The sequence below is a fragment of the Staurois parvus genome, unplaced genomic scaffold (assembly GCF_062004578.1).
Source record: "Staurois parvus isolate SC_StPar_1 unplaced genomic scaffold, SC_StPar_1.0 ptg000167l, whole genome shotgun sequence".
Taxonomy (NCBI): domain Eukaryota; kingdom Metazoa; phylum Chordata; class Amphibia; order Anura; family Ranidae; genus Staurois; species Staurois parvus.
In genome coordinates, this window is record NW_028317963.1 from 159,606 (window position 1) to 180,215 (window position 20,610).

The window sequence follows — 20,610 nt, forward strand, 5'->3', positions numbered from 1 at the left end:
ACAGGACATCCAGAATTATGGGCAGGGACTTCCCGTTCTCTGGGGTCCCACAGACAGTAAAACGGAATCAATCTCCTGCTCAATGTTTATGGTCACTCTTTTGGCTCAAATTCGCCATGGTCCTTGTGTCACTCTTGCTGAGTACGCTAGGCGCTTACGCCAAGGTATGGTATCTCCCTGGTCTGCTTGGACCTGGGGGACCAACTAGTCCGGGGCCTTAAATATTTATGTGATGCATCTTTGAATGTGGCCCCATTGCTTCCAGCTGTATGTCTCAGCTGTAGTGATCCAATGTGTTCTCTGGCTTGAGTGTTGGGCTGCTGACTGGGCGTCCAAGACAGCCTTGCCAGCTTTACCCTTCTTGGATGAGTGGCTCTTTTGTGCCACCCTGGGCAATGTCAACACTATTCTTCCGGAAGGAAAAAAGTACTTCTCCTGCAACCCAGAAAAGGGAAAGAGCTGCGCCACAAGCAGGGTCCCCTTTTTCTTTGCTGGTGTTTTTTAATTCCCATGGCTCCTTGGACAGGGGATCCAAGACCTGCATGGCTCTGGCAGTTGCTCAAATAATTCCTGACCTCTCGTGTCTTCTAAGCTTGCAGAAGAGTCCTCCTTCCCATGAAGGCTTGCTCCAACTGTCTTTTTTTCTGCATTCCAATACAAAATGGAATATATTTCCTTTCCATCAGACAAGTTGCCCCATATGAAGCCTGATCTGCAAGCTTCATATGAGGCAGTGCAGGCTATGTCTCTCTAGGGCAATGGTGTCCTTGGTTACAGCCTAGAGCAGGGGTCCTCAAACTTTTAAACAGGGGGCCAGTTCACTGTCCCTCAGACCGTTGGAGGGCTGGACTATAGTTTTAAAATAAAAACTATGGTCATCTCCTGTACTGTGTCCGCATTTCTTCAGAGACTACGGACATACAACGGCGGTGGGAATACTGGGCCGGCCGCTCTATAAGACGCACAGACATTTCCCCCCAAGTGTGTCTTATGGAGCGAAATAGTGTCCCATCATTGGCGTCAGTGGGAGGAATAGTGCCCCATCATTGGTATCAGTGGGAGAAATAGGGCCCCATCATTGGTGTCAGTGGGAGGAATAGTGTCCCATCATTGGTGTCAGTGGGAGGAATAGTGCCCCATCATTTGTGTCAGTGGGAGGAATAGTGCCCCATCATTGGTGTCAGTGGGAGGAATAGTGCCCCATCATTGGTGTCAGTGGGAAGAATCGTGCCCCATCATTGGTGTCAGTGGGAGGAATAGTGCCTCATCATTGGTATCAGTGGGAGGAATCATGCCCCATCATTGGTGTCATTGGGAGGAATAGTGCCCCATCATTGGTGTCAGTGGGAGGAATAGTGTCCCATCATTGGTGTCAGTGGGAGGAATAGTGTCCCATCTCTGGTGTCAGTGCAAGGAATAGTACCCCATCATTGGTATCAGTGGGAGGAATAGTGCCCCATCATTGGTGTCAGTGGGAAGAATTGTGCCCCATCATTGGTGTCAGTGGGAAGAATCGTGCCCCATCATTGGTGTCAGTGGGAGGAATAGTGCCTCATCATTGGTATCAGTGGGAGGAATCATGCCCCAACATTAGTGTCATTGGGAGGAATCATGCCCCATCATTGGTGTCATTGGGAGGAATAGTGCCACATCATTGGTGTCAGTGTGAGGAATAGTGTCCCATCATTGGTGTCAGTGTGAGGAATAGTGTCCCATCATTGGTGTCAGTGGGAGGAATAGTACCCCATCATTGGTGTCAGTGGGAGGAATAGTACGTCATTGGTGCCAGTGGGGGGGGGGGGTGGAATAGTGCCCCATTGTTGGTGTCAGTGGGGGGAGGAATAGTGCCCCATTGTTGGTGTTAGTGGGGGGAGGAATAGTGCCCCATCATTGGTGTCAGTGGGAGGAATAATGCCCCATCATTATTATCAGTGACACCAATGATGGGGCACTATTCCTCCCACTGATAGCAATGACACTTAACTAGCTGGCCCCTTTTCCAGCATGGTGCTGCTGCAGCCAGCATACCTGGTTGCAGCAGTATCATCTGCACGGCACACTTAAGGGGCGGTCAGCTGTCGTTTTTCCTTCACTAAGTGCTCTCCCTCCCTTGATTTTTTCGGGGTCGCTCGGCTCCGTCTCCTCGCCGATCATTGGCCGCCTGTGTGCCTTTCCTGAGCTACAGTACTGGCGCCCAATCACCGGTGAGGAGGCGGAGCCAAGTGGCAGCGCGGCCATCGAGTGAGGGAGCGGCCGGATTGAAGGAGCTGCGCATCCTGGACTGGATCGTCGTGGGACTGGGACCGGAGCCAGGTAAGGGACAACAGCCCCCTGCCCACCCCTGTACTTAGTGTGCCCTGCCGGCGGGCCGGATGAATGTGCTCGGCGGGCCGCATGTGGCCCGCGGGCCATAGTTTGAGGACCCCTGGCTTAGAGTATAGCTTTTGGATTTTTACTACAACCTGTTTACAGGTCAGTAGGGAGAAGGAGTCTGTACAATACTGGACCCCGAGCTCATGACCACATGTGGGTCGCAGCTGGCGGGCTTGTCCTGTATGCACCCCCTATTTGGTTTTACACAGGAATAACGTAGTTCCCTGTCCACGTTCCACATCCCTTCTGTTGGAAGATGGTGTCCTGCCTGTCTCTTGTCAGGTCCTAAAGAGTTTGAGCTCCAGTTTTTGGATGTTATCTGGGTGCTTTGTGTGCACCTGTCTGCTATGGCCTTTTTCAAGAGGATGGATTTTCTTTTATTGCTCGTGGATGACCCACAAATAGGCCTGGTGTCCTCCCCTGCCACTGTTTCTCGGTGGGCCAGGCAGGTGGTTTCCAGGCTTCTGTCTATAAGGGTCGGGTTACTCCATTTCCTGTTATGGCACACTCTACCAGGGCGATTAGTGCCTCTTGGGTGTGTCGACATCAGGCGCCTACGCCTCATGTTGCAAGGCGGCTTCTAGTTGTCTGTACTTGCCTTTACTCTGTTTTCTGGTCAATGTTTGTTTTAGCATTTTTGGATGCACCAGTTTTGCAGCTACTATACGGAGGGTCCTCGAGTGTGGTTGCATTTTTTTTTCCCTCTGCCCACCCCTCATTGAGGCACTGCTTTAGAATACCCCTATGGTCAAGAATATGATAAGCTGTGTCCGTCAATGAATGATAGAGAAAAAAATGGGATTTTTTGTTATTACCAGTAAAATCCTTTTCTCTGAGTTAATTGGCGGACATGTCACCTGCCTTTCTGTTTTTTTCTATTTGTACTGCTTTGTGACAGACTTATCTGCCTATAGCAGAGAGGGGGTAGGACTGCCCATAAGTGGTGCTGTGTTTGTTTTTCCTGTTGGCGATATAACCCTATAGTCATGAATATGAAGAGCCTTGTCCATAATAAACTCAGAGAAAGGGATTTTACAGTGAATAACAAAAAAAATTACCTCAGACTGATTTCATAACCAGATGTCAGGAATGGAGATATTTATTGATATGTATTGTGTCATACATAACCACTAGAGATGAGCGAATCGAACTCGGCGAAGTGGAATTCGTTTCGAAAATTAGGAAAATTTCGATTCGCGATGCATCCGAAAATTAGCAGACTTCGGATGCGCGAATCGAAATTTTTCCTAAAATGGCGGCGACATGTGCGGCGACGGAGCGGGGATGTCTGGGAAGGCGCGCAGACAAGGCGCGCTGACCCATAATGCATTCATTCATGACATGTGATCGCATTAGCTAATCAGCAGCCAGCCAGCCAGCACTGTGTAATGGTCGAGCTATAAATGGCGGCCATTTTAGAATTCTCCATTTGCCTCCAGTCATTCAAGAGAGGCAGACCTGGCTGTATTGAGGGAGAGAGTTAGGGACACAGAAACGTTACTTAGGGCCAGAGAAACGTTAGTTAGGGCCAGAGAAACGTTACTTAGGGCCAGAGAAACGTTACTTAGGGACACAGAAACGTTACTTAGGGCCACAGAAACGTTACTTAGGGCCACAGAAACGTTACTTAGGGCCACAGAATCGTTACTTAGGGACACAGAAATGTTACTTAGGGACACAGAAACGTTACTTAGGGCCACAGAAACGTTACTTAGGGCCACAGAAACGTTACTTAGGGCCACAGAAACGTTACTTAGGGCCACAGAATCGTTACTTAGGGCCACAGAATCGTTACTTAGGGCCACAGAAACGTTACTTAGGGCCACAGAATCGTTACTTAGGGCCACAGAAACGTTACTTAGGGCCACAGAAACGTTACTTAGGGCCACAGAATCGTTACTTAGGGCCACAGAAACGTTACTTAGGGCCACAGAAACGTTACTTAGGGCCACAGAATCGTTACTTAGGGCCACAGAACCGTTACTTAGGGCCACAGAATCGTTACTTAGGGCCACAGAAACGTTACTTAGGGCCACAGAATCGTTACTTAGGGCCACAGAAACATTACTTAGGGACACAGAATTGTTACTCAGGGACAGACACAGAATTGTTACTGAGGGACACAGAATTGTTACTCAGGGACAGACACAGAATTGTTACTCAGGGACAGACACAGAATTGTTACTCAGGGACAGACACTGAATTGTTACTCAGGGACAGACACAGAATTGTTACTCAGGGACAGACACAGAATTGTTACTCAGGGACAGACACTGAATTGTTACTCAGGGACAGACACAGAATTGTTACTCAGGGACAGACACAGAATTGTTACTGAGGGACACAGAATTGTTACTGAGGGACAGACACAGAATTGTTACTCAGGGACAGACACAGAATTGTTACTCAGGGACAGACACAGAATTGTTACTCAGGGACAGACACAGAATTGTTACTGCGGGACACAGAATTGTTACTGCGGGACACAGAATTGTTACTCCGGGACAGACACAGAATTGTTACTGAGGGACACAGAATTGTTACTGAGGGACACAGAATTGTTACTGAGGGACACAGAATTGTTACTCAGGGACAGACACAGAATTGTTACTGAGGGACACAGAATTGTTACTGAGGGACAGACACAAAATTGTTACTGAGGGACACAGAATTGTTACTGAGGGACACAGAATTGTTACTGAGGGACACAGAATTGTTACTCAAGGACACAGAATTGTTACTCAGGGACAGACACAGAATTGTTACTGAGGGACACAGAATTGTTACTGAAGGACACAGAATTGTTACTGAGGGACACAGAATTGTTACTCAGGGACAGACACAGAATTGTTACTGAGGGACACAGAATTGTTACTGAGGGACACAGAATTGTTACTGAGGGACACAGAATTGTTACTCAGGGACACAGAATTGTTACTCAGGGACAGACACAGAATTGTTACTCAGGGACAGACACAGAATTGTTACTCAGGGACAGACACAGAATTGTTACTCAGGGACAGACACAGAATTGTTACTGAGGGACACAGAATTGTTACTGAGGGACACAGAATTGTTACTCAGGGACACAGAATTGTTACTCAGGGACAGACACAGAATTGTTACTCAGGGACAGACACAGAATTGTTACTCAGGGACAGACACAGAATTGTTACTGAGGGACACAGAATTGTTACTGAGGGAAACAGAATTGTTACTCAGGGACACAGAATTGTTACTCAGGGACACAGAATTGTTACTCAGGGACAGACACAGAATTGTTACTGAGGGACACAGAATTGTTACTCAGGGACAGACACAGAATTGTTACTGAGTGACACAGAATTGTTACTCAGGGACACAGAATTGTTACTGAGGGACACAGAATTGTTACTCAGGGACAGACACAGAATTGTTACTGAGGGACACAGAATTGTTACTGAGGGACACAGAATTGTTACTCAGGGACACAGAATTGTTACTCAGGGACACAGAATTGTTACTCAGGGACAGACACAGAATTGTTACTGAGGGACACAGAATTGTTACTGAGGGACACAGAATTGTTACTCAGGGACACAGAATTGTTACTCAGGGACAGACACAGAATTGTTACTCAGGGACACAGAATTGTTACTCAGGGACACAGAATTGTTACTGAGGGACACAGAATTGTTACTCAGGGACAGACACAGAATTGTTACTGAGGGACACAGAATTGTTACTGAGGGACACAGAATTGTTACTCAGGGACAGACACAGAATTGTTACTGAGGGACACAGAATTGTTACTGAGGGACACAGAATTGTTACTGAGGGACACAGAATTGTTACTGAGGGACACAGAATTGTTACTCAGGGACAGACACAGAATTGTTACTCAGGGACAGACACAGAATTGTTACTGAGGGACACAGAATTGTTACTGAGGGACACAGAAGTGTTACTGAGGGACACAGAAGTGTTACTGAGGGACACAGAATTGTTACTCAGGGACACAGAATTGTTACTCAGGGACAGACACAGAATTGTTACTCAGGGACACATAATCGTTGAATTAAAGAGTATGTCAGACAACATGCAGAGGAGTGGCAGAGGAGGCAATGTTTTAGGAGCGAGCAGACGTGGCAGCAGAGGAAGGGGTCGAGGCAGCACTAGTCGCAGCCAGAGGCCATTTCTCCCGGTGTCATCCAGCGGTCGTGTCTCCACCGACAACCCTGCCGTCATCGATTGGTTGGCTCGGTCGTCTTCCTCTTCCCAGGTCACCTCTGACACCTACAGCCAACGGTCGGTGGGTACGTCAGACACAACCGTTAGTTGGCATGGCCCGGGAGCAAGCCCACTGAAATCACGTGTCCTCTACCTGCCCCTGTCCTTTGGTGTTCCCTCACCAAGCGAAGTATCGCATGCTGTGGGCTCAGCCCCACTGTACAGTGAGGAAGAGCTAACAGAGGGCGGTCAGGAACGGGGGGAGACATCTGCCTCTTCAGCAGCCAGGCGAAGAAGTAGTGGCGAGGAGAGTGGCTCGGTAGCCGGTCTAGAGACAGGTCTGTCTCCTGACCCACACGCAGCCGAGGGGGCTAGTAGTGAGGCGGAGACCCTAATTGATGATGATGAGGCTGATCGCACTTGGCAGCCTCGTCGTCATCAGGCTATTGCTTCCGCATCATCAGGAGAAGAGGGTGGCAGCTTGGCAGCGAGCAAAACAGTCGGTGGGTTGCCCAGGAGGCAGCAGGGTCGCAGCAGTGTCAGTGGAGGCAAACGGCCACGGAGTAGAGCACCAGCTCCATTGCAGCCTACCACCACGGCCAGTAGTGGTGCCGGTGTGCACGGAGGAAGTAGCAGTCAGCCAGTGAGGAGTATCGGGGGCAAAGTTTCCTACTCGGCGGTGTGGAAATTTTTTGTCAAGCCTCCCGAGGAAGTAAACGTAGCCGTATGTCGACTATGTGGCCAGAAAGTCAAGCGTGGCCAGGGGGCCCATGTTGGGACTACAGCATTGCGGCAGCATATGCAGCGTCGCCATTTGGTGGCCTGGGAAAACCGTGATAAAGATACGGCGGTTCTGCCTGCCCCAGCCCCCGCTCCATCACCCGCTCCGTTACTTGCTCCGTCACCCGACGTCAATCGCCCTCTATCAGCCAGTCAAGGCTCCAACACCTCTGCTGAGGGGAGTTGTCGCTCGTTGGCATCTTCCGCTCGTTCAGATGCTCCTTCTCCTGCTACTCCTCTTCACGGATTCCGTCAGCAGTCTTTCTTGGAATCCGTTTCCAAGAGACAACAGTTTGCGAGCACGCACCCGACGGTGCAAAAGCTGAACGTCCTCCTGTCCAAGTTGCTGGTGCTGCAGTCCCTCCCTTTCCAAGTGGTGGACTCAGCACCTTTCCGAGAAATGATGGCTTGTGCCACGCCGCGGTGGAGAGTGCCAAGCCGTCATTTATTCGCCAAAAAGGCAGTGCCAGCCCTGCATTCACATGTAGAAGAGATGGTGGGCCAGTCTTTGAGCATGTCGGTCTCTGCCAAAGTGCACGGCAGCGCCGACGTGTGGAGCTGTAACTACGGTCAAGGACAGTACATGTCATTTACGGCCCACTGGGTGAACGTGGTGCCGGCACAGCCGCACCAGCAACTTGGACAGGTCACGCCGCTTTTGCCTCCACGTTTGCACATCCTTGGTCCACAAAAGATGTCCGCCTCTACCACCTCTTCTTCCGCCGTGTCCTCAGCCGCCACCCCCGTGCCAAGTCCCATTACCCGACCGGCATATCACATGTGCAGGGCGCAACGGTGTCACGCTGTGCTGCACCTGGTATGCCTTGGCGAACGTAGTCACACAGGGGAGGAACTTCTGAGTGTAATGAACAGAGAAATCGACAGATGGCTGTCTCCGCGCAAACTGAAAATCGGAACCATGTTGACCGACAACGGAAAAAACATGGTGTCTGCTCTGCGTCAAGGAAGGTTGTGCCATGCGCCATGCATGGCTCACGTGTTCAATCTGGTTGTCAAGCGGTTCCTAAAATCCACCATCCCACTGCAAGACATCCTTAAAATGTCACGTAAACTTTGCATGCATTTCAGCCATTCCTACACCGCAAAGCACACCCTCCTTGAGCTGCAGCGGCAGAACGGAATTCCACAGCATCGCCTGATCTGCGACGTTGCAACAAGGTAGAATTCAACCCTACACATGTTAGACCGCCTTTACGAACAGCGAAAGGCCATCACAGATTTCCTGATGTTACAAGCGGATAAAGGTACTCCCCTGTGTAACTTCGATGTCAGCCATTGGCAGCTCATGCGTGACACCTGCCGCTTGCTCAGGCCCTTTGAGGAGGCCACGCTATTCGTGAGTCGGCAGGACTATGGGATGAACGACGTCATTCCTCTGTTGCACGTCCTGGAACAAATGCTGTTAACAATGGCTGGTCAGGGTGCGGTAGACGTGGCGCACAGATCTCAACGCCACATGACCCCTGTGGGGGCAGGACAGGAAGAAGAGGAGGAGGTAGAGGAGGACATTTGTGCTCAGGAATTATTGAGTGAAATGGGTGGTTTTTCCACTCAGCGGACAGGAGTGGAGGAGCAGGAGCATCTGGTAGAGGAGGAGGAGGAGGAGACAGAGGACCCAGACGCACCGTGGCAGTATGCTGTGGAGATGGAGGCAGGGAGTCCCTCGCATTCCTTGGCACAAATGGCCCATAGCATGCTCGGTTGCTTGCGTAGCGACAGCCGAATAATAACCATCAGACAGAGGGATGACTTTTGGCTGTCCACCTTGTTGGACCCTCGCTACCGTTCAAAAATGGTGGCCTTTTTCACACCTGCTGAGAGGGAGGCCAAAATAACGTACTATAAAAACCACCTATGTAGTCAGTTGGTCTCTGCCTTTCTGCGCCAACGTCCATCCTCAGACACTGTGGGCCCTGTGCGCTCGCGTTCCGCTGCCATGGCAGCAGGGGAGGGGTGGGGTGGTAGGAGCAGTGGCAGCTCCACCAGCAGCGGCTGCCTCAGTCTGCAGTCGATGATGAGTAGCTTTCTTCACCAGCGCAGTGAGGAAACTACTAACCAGCCGCAGCAGCAGCAGCATCAGGTGGACCTGGAGCAGGACCTCAAACAACAGGCTTGGGCCTACTTGGACAGCACCCTGCCAACCGAGGTAGACAATCCCCTTGACTACTGGGCAACGAAACTTGACCTTTGGCCCCAACTAGCTGAATTTGCCCTTGAAAGGCTGTCATGCCCGGCCAGTAGCGTGGCATCGGAGCGCGTGTTTAGTGCGGCAGGAGGTATTGTAACTCCGCGGAGGACACGACTGTCCACCCAAAGTGTGGAGAGACTCACGTTTGTGAAAATGAATCAGGCGTGGATTAGTCTGGATTTCAAACCACCAGTTCCTGACACAACTGACTAAATCCGCCATGAATCATGCCCCAAACATGTGCCACTTTCAGGTCTCCTCACACTGCTGGTGTGTTCCATTTTTTGTCATAGGGTGCTGGCAGATTACGGGCCTCCCATTGCTGCTGCCAGGCCCGTAATCTGCCATGGGCCCCCGTACCGCCTCCTCATGCTGCTGTCAGGTCCAGAGTCTCTCATGGGTCCCTGTACGGCCTCCCATTGCTGCTGTCTCCATCGCCACACTCTGCCATGTGCCACTTTCAGGTCTCCTCACACTGCTGGTGTGTTCCATTTTTTGTCATAGGGTGCTGGCAGATTACAGGCCTCCCATTGCTGCTGCCAGGCCTGTAATCTGCCATGGGCCCCCGTACCGCCTCCTCATGCTGCTGCCAGGTCCAGAGTCTCTCATGGGTCCCTGTACGGCCTCCCATTGCTGCTGTCTCCATCGCCACACTCTGCCATGTGCCACTTTCAGGTCTCCTCACACTGCTGGTGTGTTCCATTTTTTGTCATAGGGTGCTGGCAGATTACGGGCCTCCCATTGCTGCTGCCAGGCCCGTAATCTGCCATGGGCCCCTGTACCGCCTCCTCATGCTGCTGCCAGGTCCAGAGTCTCTCATGGGTCCCTGTACGGCCTCCCATTGCTGCTGTCTCCATCGCCACACTCTGCCATGTGCCACTTTCAGGTCTCCTCACACTGCTGGTGTGTTCCATTTTTTGTCATAGGGTGCTGGCAGATTACGGGCCTCCCATTGCTGCTGCCAGGCCCGTAATCTGCCATGGGCCCCCGTACCGCCTCCTCATGCTGCTGCCAGGTCCAGAGTCTCTCATGGGTCCCTGTACGGCCTCCCATTGCTGCTGTCTCCATCGCCACACTCTGCCATGTGCCACTTTCAGGTCTCCTCACACTGCTGGTGTGTTACATTTTTTGTCATAGGGTGCTGGCAGATTACGGGCCTCCCATTGCTGCTGCCAGGCCTGTAATCTGCCATGGGCCCCTGTACCGCCTCCTCATGCTGCTGCCAGGTCCAGAGTCTCTCATGGGTCCCTGTACGGCCTCCCATTGCTGCTGTCTCCATCGCCACACTCTGCCATGTGCCACTTTCAGGTCTCCTCACACTGCTGGTGTGTTCCATTTTTTGTCATAGGGTGCTGGCAGATTACGGGCCTCCCATTGCTGCTGCCAGGCCCGTAATCTGCCATGGGCCCCCGTACCGCCTCCTCATGCTGCTGCCAGGTCCAGAGTCTCTCATGGGTCCCTGTACGGCCTCCCATTGCTGCTGTCTCCATCGCCACACTCTGCCATGTGCCACTTTCAGGTCTCCTCACACTGCTGGTGTGTTACATTTTTTGTCATAGGGTGCTGGCAGATTACGGGCCTCCCATTGCTGCTGCCAGGCCTGTAATCTGCCATGGGCCACCGTACCGCCTCCTCATGCTGCTGCCAGGTCCAGAGTCTCTCATGGGTCCCTGTACGGCCTCCCATTGCTGCTGTCTCCATCGCCACACTCTGCCATGTGCCACTTTCAGGTCTCCTCACACTGCTGGTGTTTTCCATTTTTTGTCATAGGGTGCTGGCAGATTACGGGCCTCCCATTGCTGCTGCCAGGCCCGTAATCTGCCATGGGCCCCAGTACTGCCTCCTCATGCTGCTGCCAGGTCCAGAGTGTCTCATAGGTCCCTGTACGGCCTCCCATTGCTGCTGTCTCCATCGCCACACTCTGCCATGTGCCACTTTCAGGTCTCCTCACACTGCTGGTGGGTTCCATTTTTTGTCATAGGGTGCTGGCAGATTACGGGCCTCCCATTGCTGCTGCCAGGCCCGTAATCTGCCATGGGCCCCTGTACCGCTTCCTCATGCTCCTGCCAGGTCCACAGTGTCTCATGGGTCCCTGTACGGCCTCCCATTGCTGCTGTCTCCATCGCCACACTCTGCCATGTGCCACTTTCAGGTCTCCTCACACTGCTGGTGTGTTCCATTTTTTGTCATAGGGTGCTGGCAGATTACGGGCCTCCCATTGCTGCTGCCAGGCCCGTAATCTGCCATGGGCCCCTGTACCGCCTCCTCATGCTGCTGCCAGGTCCACAGTGTCTCATGGGTCCCTGTACGGCCTCCCATTGCTGCTGTCTCCATCGCCACACTCTGCCATGTGCCACTTTCAGGTCTCCTCACACTGCTGGTGGGTTCCATTTTTTGTCATAGGGTGCTTGCAGATTACGGGCCTCCCATTGCTGCTGCCAGGCCCGTAATCTGCCATGGGCCCCCGTACCGACTCCTCATGCTGTGACGTTGCAACAAGGTGGAATTCAACCCTACATATGTTAGACCGCCTTTACGAACAGCGAAAGGCCATCACAGATTTCCTGATGTTACAAGCGGATAAAGGTACTCCCTGTGTAACTTAGATGTCAGCCATTGGCAGCTCATGCGTGACACCTGCCGCTTGCTCAGGCCCTTTGAGGAGGCCACGCTATTCGTGAGTCGGCAGGACTATGGGATGAACGACGTCATTCCTCTGTTGCACGTCCTGGAACAAATGCTGTTAACAATGGCTGGTCAGGGTGCGGTAGACGTGGCGCACAGATCTCAACGCCACATGACCCCTGTGGGGGCAGGACAGGAAGAAGAGGAGGAGCTAGAGGAGGACATTGGTGCTGAGGAATTATTGAGTGAAATGGGTGGTTTTTCCACTCAGCGGACAGGAGTGGAGGAGCAGGAGCATCTGGTAGAGGAGGAGGAGACAGAGGACTCAGACGCACCGTGGCAGTATGCTGTGGAGATGGAGGCAGGGAGTCCCTCGCATTCCTTGGCACAAATGGCCCATAGCATGCTCGGTTGCTTGCGTAGCGACAGCCGAATAATAACCATCAGACAGAGGGATGACTTTTGGCTGTCCACCTTGTTGGACCCTCGCTACCGTTCAAAAATGGTGGCCTTTTTCACACCTGCTGAGAGGGAGGCCAAAATAAAGTACTATAAAAACCACCTATATAGTCAGCTGGTCTCTGCCTTTCTGCGCCAACGTCCATCCTCAGACACTGTGGGCCCTGTGCGCTCGCGTTCCGCTGCCATGGCAGCAGGGGAGGGGTGGGGTGGTAGGAGCAGTGGCAGCTCCACCAGCAGCGGCTGCCTCAGTCTGCAGTCGATGATGAGTAGCTTTCTTCACCAGCGCAGTGAGGAAACTACTAACCAGCTGCAGCAGCAGCAGCATCAGGTGGACCTGGAGCAGGACCTCAAACAACAGGCTTGGGCCTACTTGGACAGCACCCTGCCAACCGAGGTAGACAATCCCCTTGACTACTGGGCAACAAAACTTGACCTTTGGCCCCAACTAGCTGAATTTGCCCTTGAAAGGCTGTCATGCCCGGCCAGTAGCGTGGCATCGGAGCGCGTGTTTAATGCGACAGGAGGTATTGTAACTCCGCGGAGGACACGACTGTCCACCCAAAGTGTGGAGAGACTCACGTTTGTGAAAATGAATCAGGCATGGATTAGTCTGGATTTCAAACCACCAGTTCCTGACACAACTGACTAAATCCGCCATGAATCATGCCCCAAACATGTGCCACTTTCAGGTCTCCTCACACTGCTGGTGGGTTCCATTTTGTCATAGGGTGCTGGCAGATTACGGGCCTCCCATTGCTGCTGCCAGGCCCGTAATCTGCCATGGGCCCCTGTACCACCTCCTCATGCTGCTGCCAGGTCCAGAGTCTCTCATGGGTCCCTGTACGGCCTCCCATTGCTGCTGTCTCCATCGCCACACTCTGCCATGTGCCACTTTCAGGTCTCCTCACACTGCTGGTGTGTTCCATTTTGTCATAGGGTGCTGGCAGATTACGGGCCTCCCATTGCTGCTGCCAGGCCCGTAATCTGCCATGGGCCCCTGTACCGCCTCCTAATGCTGCTGCCAGGTCCAGAGTGTGTCATGGGTCCCTGTACGGCCTCCCATTGCTGCTGTCTCCATCGCCACACTCTGCCATGTGCCACTTTCAGGTCTCCTCACACTGCTGGTGGGTTCCATTTTTGTCATAGGGTGCTGTATGGCCTCCCATTGCTGCTGCCTCCACCGCCGCACTGTGGCTCCACACTCTGGTTTTGGCCCCGTGACTGCCCAAATGAGTGAAGTGTGCGGTGATTCTAAGATCGACGGCACTCATCTGCATGTCATACTGACTGACAGTATTATTTCTCTTCCCCAGCAGACTCCAAGGGCATTTAAATTAAAGGTACAGTGTTCTGCAATAATATAAAGGCTCTCTGAAGCCTAGAAACACCCTTTTATAAGTTAAAATCGCAGCGAATATATTCGCATCGAATCAAATTTATTCCTCGAATTCGCCGAATCGAATTTTTGAATACTTCGCTCATCTCTAATAACCACCATTAACTTTTTTTACAAAAATAAAAAAATATAAATAAATACAAACATAACACATGAACTGAAACGAAAAAAGTCCCAAAGTCCCTGGGGAACAAAAAAACATAATAAACTTAGCCTTTATGGCCCAAAATGTAATTCCTGAATGAGTCCAATTCCTGAAAGGGAAACTCACACACAGTTATATACATAGGCCTTTATGGCCAAAAGAACAGCAACCGCTGTTTCAGATTCCTATAGAGCAGACAGACTCATTCAATTTCCATATATAACTGCTGCATATTACCATTATGGCCTAACTATGCAATAAAAATAACTAAGAAGACAATAACAATCACATACACTGTAAGAGAAGGATTAAGAAACCCGTAGACCTTCAGTGCCCTACCCCTGCCAACCTTTCATCAAAAAGACCTTACCTGCAAAATCTAGGGGGGTGAAAGAGGCAGAAGCCAGGGACAGATCCCACCACCCGAGATCAACAGACAACAGCCACAGGCTTGATGTTCCTCCACGCCTCCATCCAAACCCTTCGCCGCAGCCTGTCTTTCTCAAGGCCCGAATTTTCCCAACCTCACCAAGGATGTCACTCACCACCACCTGAACAGGGAGGATTTTCTGCCGCATGGATACCTGACACCGTGTTAACCATGTGTAGTACCGGGCCACTAAACTGACTAAAAACAGTGTCCAAATCAAAACCCAAGCGACCTTCAAATGCCCCATACACCCACTCCGCATAAGACATGCGATGGAGGAAAGGAACACCCAGAGCCCCACCCACCTGTTGATACACTTCAACGTTAAAGGGGCACTGAAGCAAGAAGTGGTCCGTAGTCTCCACTTCACCCCGACACTCAGACCTCGGACTACCACGGTCATCCGGAGGACGGTACTTCATGTTGCCCCTCACGTAAAGCCTGCCATGGAAGGCGAGCCAGGTCTGGTCCCTCAATTTCAAGGGGATCCGCTCCAGATTTATCAAACGCAGACCCTCCCTCATAACATGGCCTGGGCAATCTCTCAAGGCCAACGGTGCATGGTAAGCGGTCGCCACAATCCTCTCACCCAGGAGTCTCCTGGGGAGGGACCTGACCTCCTCCACAGTCACATGCCACCGCCGGAGTAACTTCAGGCATGGGGCCACATAAACTGAGAGCTTACCATGCTTGACCCACAGGCTTCTCACTGGCCCGCCAATCTCCCAACTGCTCAGAAAGGGTCCAAACCAGATCCGAAACAGTCCTACCCATGCAGGCGGTCTCTCAACCAACATGCTACCAAGATTATGCTTCAGAAACATCAGAGAGGAAAACCACCGGGTTGACCATACCTAGGCCACCCTCCCGCCTGGATGAGTAGGTCACATCCCTCCTGACGAGGTTCAGCCGATTCCCCCATAACATCTGGAAGAAACAGCTGTAGATCCTCGTATAGAGCGACTCTGGCAAGAGGCAAACGAAGCTGACGTATAAAAAGACGGGGAGCAGGAAAGTCTTGATCAAATCAACCCTTTTCCTCAAGGAGAGCCGCCACCCCTTCCAGCATCTCACTTTGACCTCAGCATCCGACAGTTTGGTTTCCCAATTTAACTTGCTGTATTCAGCAGGGCCGAAATTAATGCCCAAAACTTTGATACTCTGCTGAGGCACCGGGAAGGTGTCCTGGAGTGAGAAGCTCTCACCCTCCCTACCCATCCAGAGAACTTAACATTTATCCTGGTTAACCTTGGAACCTGATGCCTCGGCATACTGATCCATCACCAAAACCACCTCCTGCGCCTCCTCCGGTCCAGAGATTAAAACAGAAACGTCATCAGCATAAGCTACGACCCTCAGAGGCGGATCCCCAGTAGCACCCACTGGCACCCCGCTCACCGCCCCACCATCTAACCTCCTGACGAAAGGGTCGATGGCAAAGGCATAGAGCAAGGAGCTCAGCGGGCACCCTGGCGCACCCCGGATCCGACCCCAAAGGGCCTCCCAACCCAGCCATTCACCAACATGAAGCTCTCAGCCTCCCTGAACAACGTCTTCAGCCAGCCAATGAACCTCCCCTCCAAACCGTACCGGTCCAGGAGATGCCAGAGGTACTCATGATTGACTCTATCAAACGCCTCTGCCTGGTCCACCGCCAGCAAGAACTTCCCCCATCCTTCAGCCTTACACCGCTCCATGGCCTCCCGGACAGCTAACACCGCTGTGAAGGTACTCCTGCCCTGGACCGAGCAATGCTGCTGACGAGAAAGCAAAGCGTCTGCCACTGACAACAAGCGCCAGAACAAGATCTTTGCCAGAACCTTTCTATCGACATTGAGGAGGCTTATGGGGCGCCAGTTCTCAATAGCCGAAGGATCCTTACCCTTTGACAAGAGAATTACTGCAGACTGCCTCATGGAAGGAGGGAGGGATCCCTCATCCAGACAGCAATTGTAAACCTCCGCGAGGCGAGGTGCCAGGCAAGATTTAAAGGTTTTGAAAAACTCGGCTGTCAAACCGTCCGGCCCAGGGGTCTTCTTAATGGCCAGACTATCAATGGCTCTGGCCACCTCCTCTGCAGTAATTTCCCCAGTCAAACCCGCCGGTGGGACATTACTTTCCAGATCTGGCGTAGACTTCAAATAGCTCAGCATCCTTGTCCAGTCGAGGTGCTTCTCACCCAGTAAGTCCACATAGAAAGACCTGGAGACCTCCAGAATCCCTGACCTGGATCTTGTCAGGGACCCCGTACTACTTCCTGAGAAGAAGCTTCACCTCCGATACTGCCCCCGAATCTCCACCGCTAGAAACAAGGCGGTCAAGCTTCCTCCGCAACCGTTGGTAGGCGATATACTGATTAAACTGCTTTTTCATACCTACGGCTTTGAAAAACCTGCTGATCCGCACTTTGGTAAGCTCCCACCACTCAGACTTACTGCCGCAGAAATCCAGCACCGTCTCCTGAGCCTGAAAGAACTCCTCGAAAGATCGTCTCACCTCCTCATCCTCCAGCAGAGACGAATTCATTCTCCAGATGCCCTTCCCTCTCAGAGGCGTGTCTGAAACATTCAAAGTCACAGATAGCATAAGGTGATCGGAAAACTTCACCGCCCGACACACAGGTGCCGAGAAGGCAGAGTTCTCCTTCAATAAAAACCTGTCTATCCTACTCTGACTGTTACCTCTCCTAAAAGTGAAACCAGTGCTGTCTGGGCTGCTTTTAACCAAGGCGTCTACCAGACCTGCTTCCCTGACTATAGCATTTAGAAAAACGCTATCATATCCCAGCCTGTCATTGAAGCCCTTCCTGTCCTTGGGCCTAGTGATAGTATTAAAATCTCCTCCAAAGACCACCAGCCGGGACGTAAAAAGGAAAGGTTTGATCCTTGTGAAGAGGCGCTTCCTATCCCACTTGGACTGTGGCCCGTAAATGTTCATCAGCCGCAACTCCTGCCCCCCCACAAGGATATCCAGGATCAGACATCTTCCAATCTCTACCTCAATTACCCGCCGGCACGTTACCATGCCGGTAAAAAGCACCGCAACTCTGCTGTAAGGCTCAGCCGCAAGAGACCAGTAGGAGGGCCCACGCCTCCACTCACGCTTAGCCAGATGTATATCAGCCAAGCTGGACAACCTGGTCTCCTGCAAAAAAGAAAACATCAGCTTCCATCCCACTGAGCAAAAATAAGGCTGTTTCTTTCGCTCTTACAGACCGTAGGCTGGCAACATTAATAGTTGCCACCTTTATCGGAGTGGGAACTGCCATTAAGGTAGTTGAGAGGGATGTTTCTTAATCCTCCTCTTGACTTTCTTGGCAGGGTCCCTCACTCTCTTAAGAGACCCCCGAGCATCCTCGTCCTCCATCGGGGAAGCAAGATCACCTGACCCCTCCTCCTCCCTCGACAAAGCTCCAAACCTATTCCCCAGGGCCACATCCCCCACCTCTAAAGAGGACACCGACCCCGCTGAGGACAAAACTGGCTTACTCCGCCTACCCACCAGGGACCACCCCTCCTCCACCTGAGCCCCTACTGGAGCAGAACCTTGGGACTCCCTACCGGGCTTCCCACTCCGCCGCAGCGGCAAGAGCACGGGGGAGCAGACACTGAGGGACTAGACCTAGCCTCAACCATCCCGGCCCCTTTAGCAGCCTCCCTCAGCTGTTTCTTACTCCTGGGAGGAGGAACCGGCACACAAGGGGGAACAACAGGGGACTTCAAAGGGGTAGACGAAACAGGGGGGCCAGAGACAGGAAGGGCCACAGAAACCTCCCCTTCTCTCAAAGGGCCGCCACAGCAACCAAAGCTGCTCTCTCCAATGCCGCCTCCGCCTCTTCAGCATCTATCCAATCCAACTTTGCTTCAAGCTCCCCCACCGGAAGGTTGTGGAGGGCCTCCGGGCACTGGTTGTATGAATGCCCGAGCTCCCTGCAGAGATTGTATCGGATGACATTGCAGTCCCTGGCCAGGTGTCCTATTTCCTGACACAGGGAACATCTAATGACGGGGCAGGTGGCCGAAAAATGCCCCTTGCCCCCAGACCGGTGGCAGACCCTCGGCTGACCCGCATAAAAAATTATCAGGCGGTCCTTTCCTAGAAAAGCGGAAGAGGGAATGTGCTGGAGCACATTTCCAACAACCTTTAAGCGGACGGTGGTCGTCCACCCACCTGTCCATATTCCCCTCTCATCATTGATCTTCCCAAGGGGCCCATCACATCCCCATATCTGCTTAGCCAGACCACAATATCTGATGCTGGGATGGATTCATTTCTCACCAGCACCGTAATTTTTTTAATTAGGGACTGGCGAGAGATGAGCCTCGGGGTTAGGCCCACCCACCTAGGGCTGGTCACAAAGGTGGCCTCATACCTCTGCCAAAAGAGGTCCAGCAATTCCGGCCGCATGAAGGACACGTGATACTCTCCAGTACCAACTGGAGCAATAAACGCGAAAATATCCGTGGCACAGAAGCCCATTTCTAATATCCGGTCTATGACCTCTCTCCTGCTAAGGGGGGGCCCTCCCCTGCCCATTGAGCTGAACAACATTTCGCCTTGCGGCGGAAGTGGGTAGGTTACCTGCCCTTGCCCGGGCCGATCCCACTGACCCCTGACCTCCCCTAACTGCAGCGGAGTAACTGAGCCCCGATCTAGCCCCAGGGGCACTCAACACCAAGGGGGCATGACCAGGGGAAGCCGCCACACCAGCAGCAGCAACTGAAGGGGAAGATGCAGATGAGCCATGACTTGGGGGAGCCCGGTGCTGGGGACCACCCATACCAGCTGGAGAACCCACCTGAGCCTGACCCGCAGGAGCCTGGACCTGAGAACCTGGATCCCCCTGAGGAGAAAACCGGGGGACCTGCTGGTTGCACACCAGAGGCCACCATGCCCCCCAAAGGGGCGGGGCCTAGTGGGACCACCACCGGAGGGGAAACCCCCTTAGCCAGGACTGTAGGGCTAACCTGCACCTCAGACAAATTTGCAGGCATTATACCCGCTACCCCAGTGTCCACAACCATCTCACCAACACACTCAGCAGAGTCCTTCTTCTTCTGTACAGACAGTGGCTCCCCTGCCTTTGCCAACACGTCCTTGGGGATGCGTTGCAGCATGACAAAGGCAGCATGCTCTTTCACCACCGGCTTAGCCGGCTTGCGGGGGATGACATCACTTTCAGCTTCTTCCTCCGAGTCCTCGGACGTAAACCTGAAGTCGGCTCCACGCAGCTCCGCAACTGCCTCTGCCAGGAACCGCAATCCGCCCACCATCTCCGCCTCCTCCACCTGGGTCCCCCAATCCACAGGCAGCTGCCCAGGGGGGAGGGACTCTGATGATCCTGCGACCACGCTGTCTTCCATTTTAGGCGCCATTTTCTCTGAGGGTGCTGCGGGCTCAGCCTGCCCCTGCTCCTGCTCGCCTTCCACCGACAACTCCCCCGACAATTCCTCCACCGAGGAGGCCTCCTCCACCGGACCCCGCATCACCGCAACACTGCGGCTTCTTGCAGCCTTAAATCTCACTTCGTTCAAATATTTTTCACTGAGGACGCCGCTCTTGCACTGCAGCGTCGCCACATACCTCTCCTACTGGGACACATGTAATTCCAGCACCTGCAGGCTTGGTTTCATGGCCTGCCGCTTTGTAGACCATACCCGGTCGTAGGATGACCAGAGCTTCTTTAGCTCCAGAGTCAGCTTCTGGAGCTTGGCTTGCTCCTTCTCTACTAACCTGGCCCGAGCGGCCACACGGTCCCGGTAGGCAGAGTAAACTTCCCCCTTCCTAGGGGCCGTTCCCAGGTCCTCTACTGGTGGAAAAGAGAGGCCGGTACTAGGCCCCTCCAGGGCCTTCTCCTCGCTGGACCCAGGCCCAGGATCCGCCATCCTGCCTGGGCTGGGCAGGGCACTTTAGCCCCAGGCTTCTCGGGCCTACCTGGGACTTAGAGCACAGTCCAACACAGCCTCTCCACATGGTGTCAG

General features: G+C 52.8%; 1 protein-coding gene across 1 annotated transcript in view; it reads left to right on the plus strand.

Annotated features, from left to right (window-relative positions):
• The window catches only part of DUS2 (dihydrouridine synthase 2), a gene marked incomplete at its 5' end in the record, with an annotated part of 554,363 nt that overhangs the window by 157,204 nt on the left and 376,549 nt on the right, over window positions 1-20,610 (plus strand). The window lies entirely within an intron of this gene.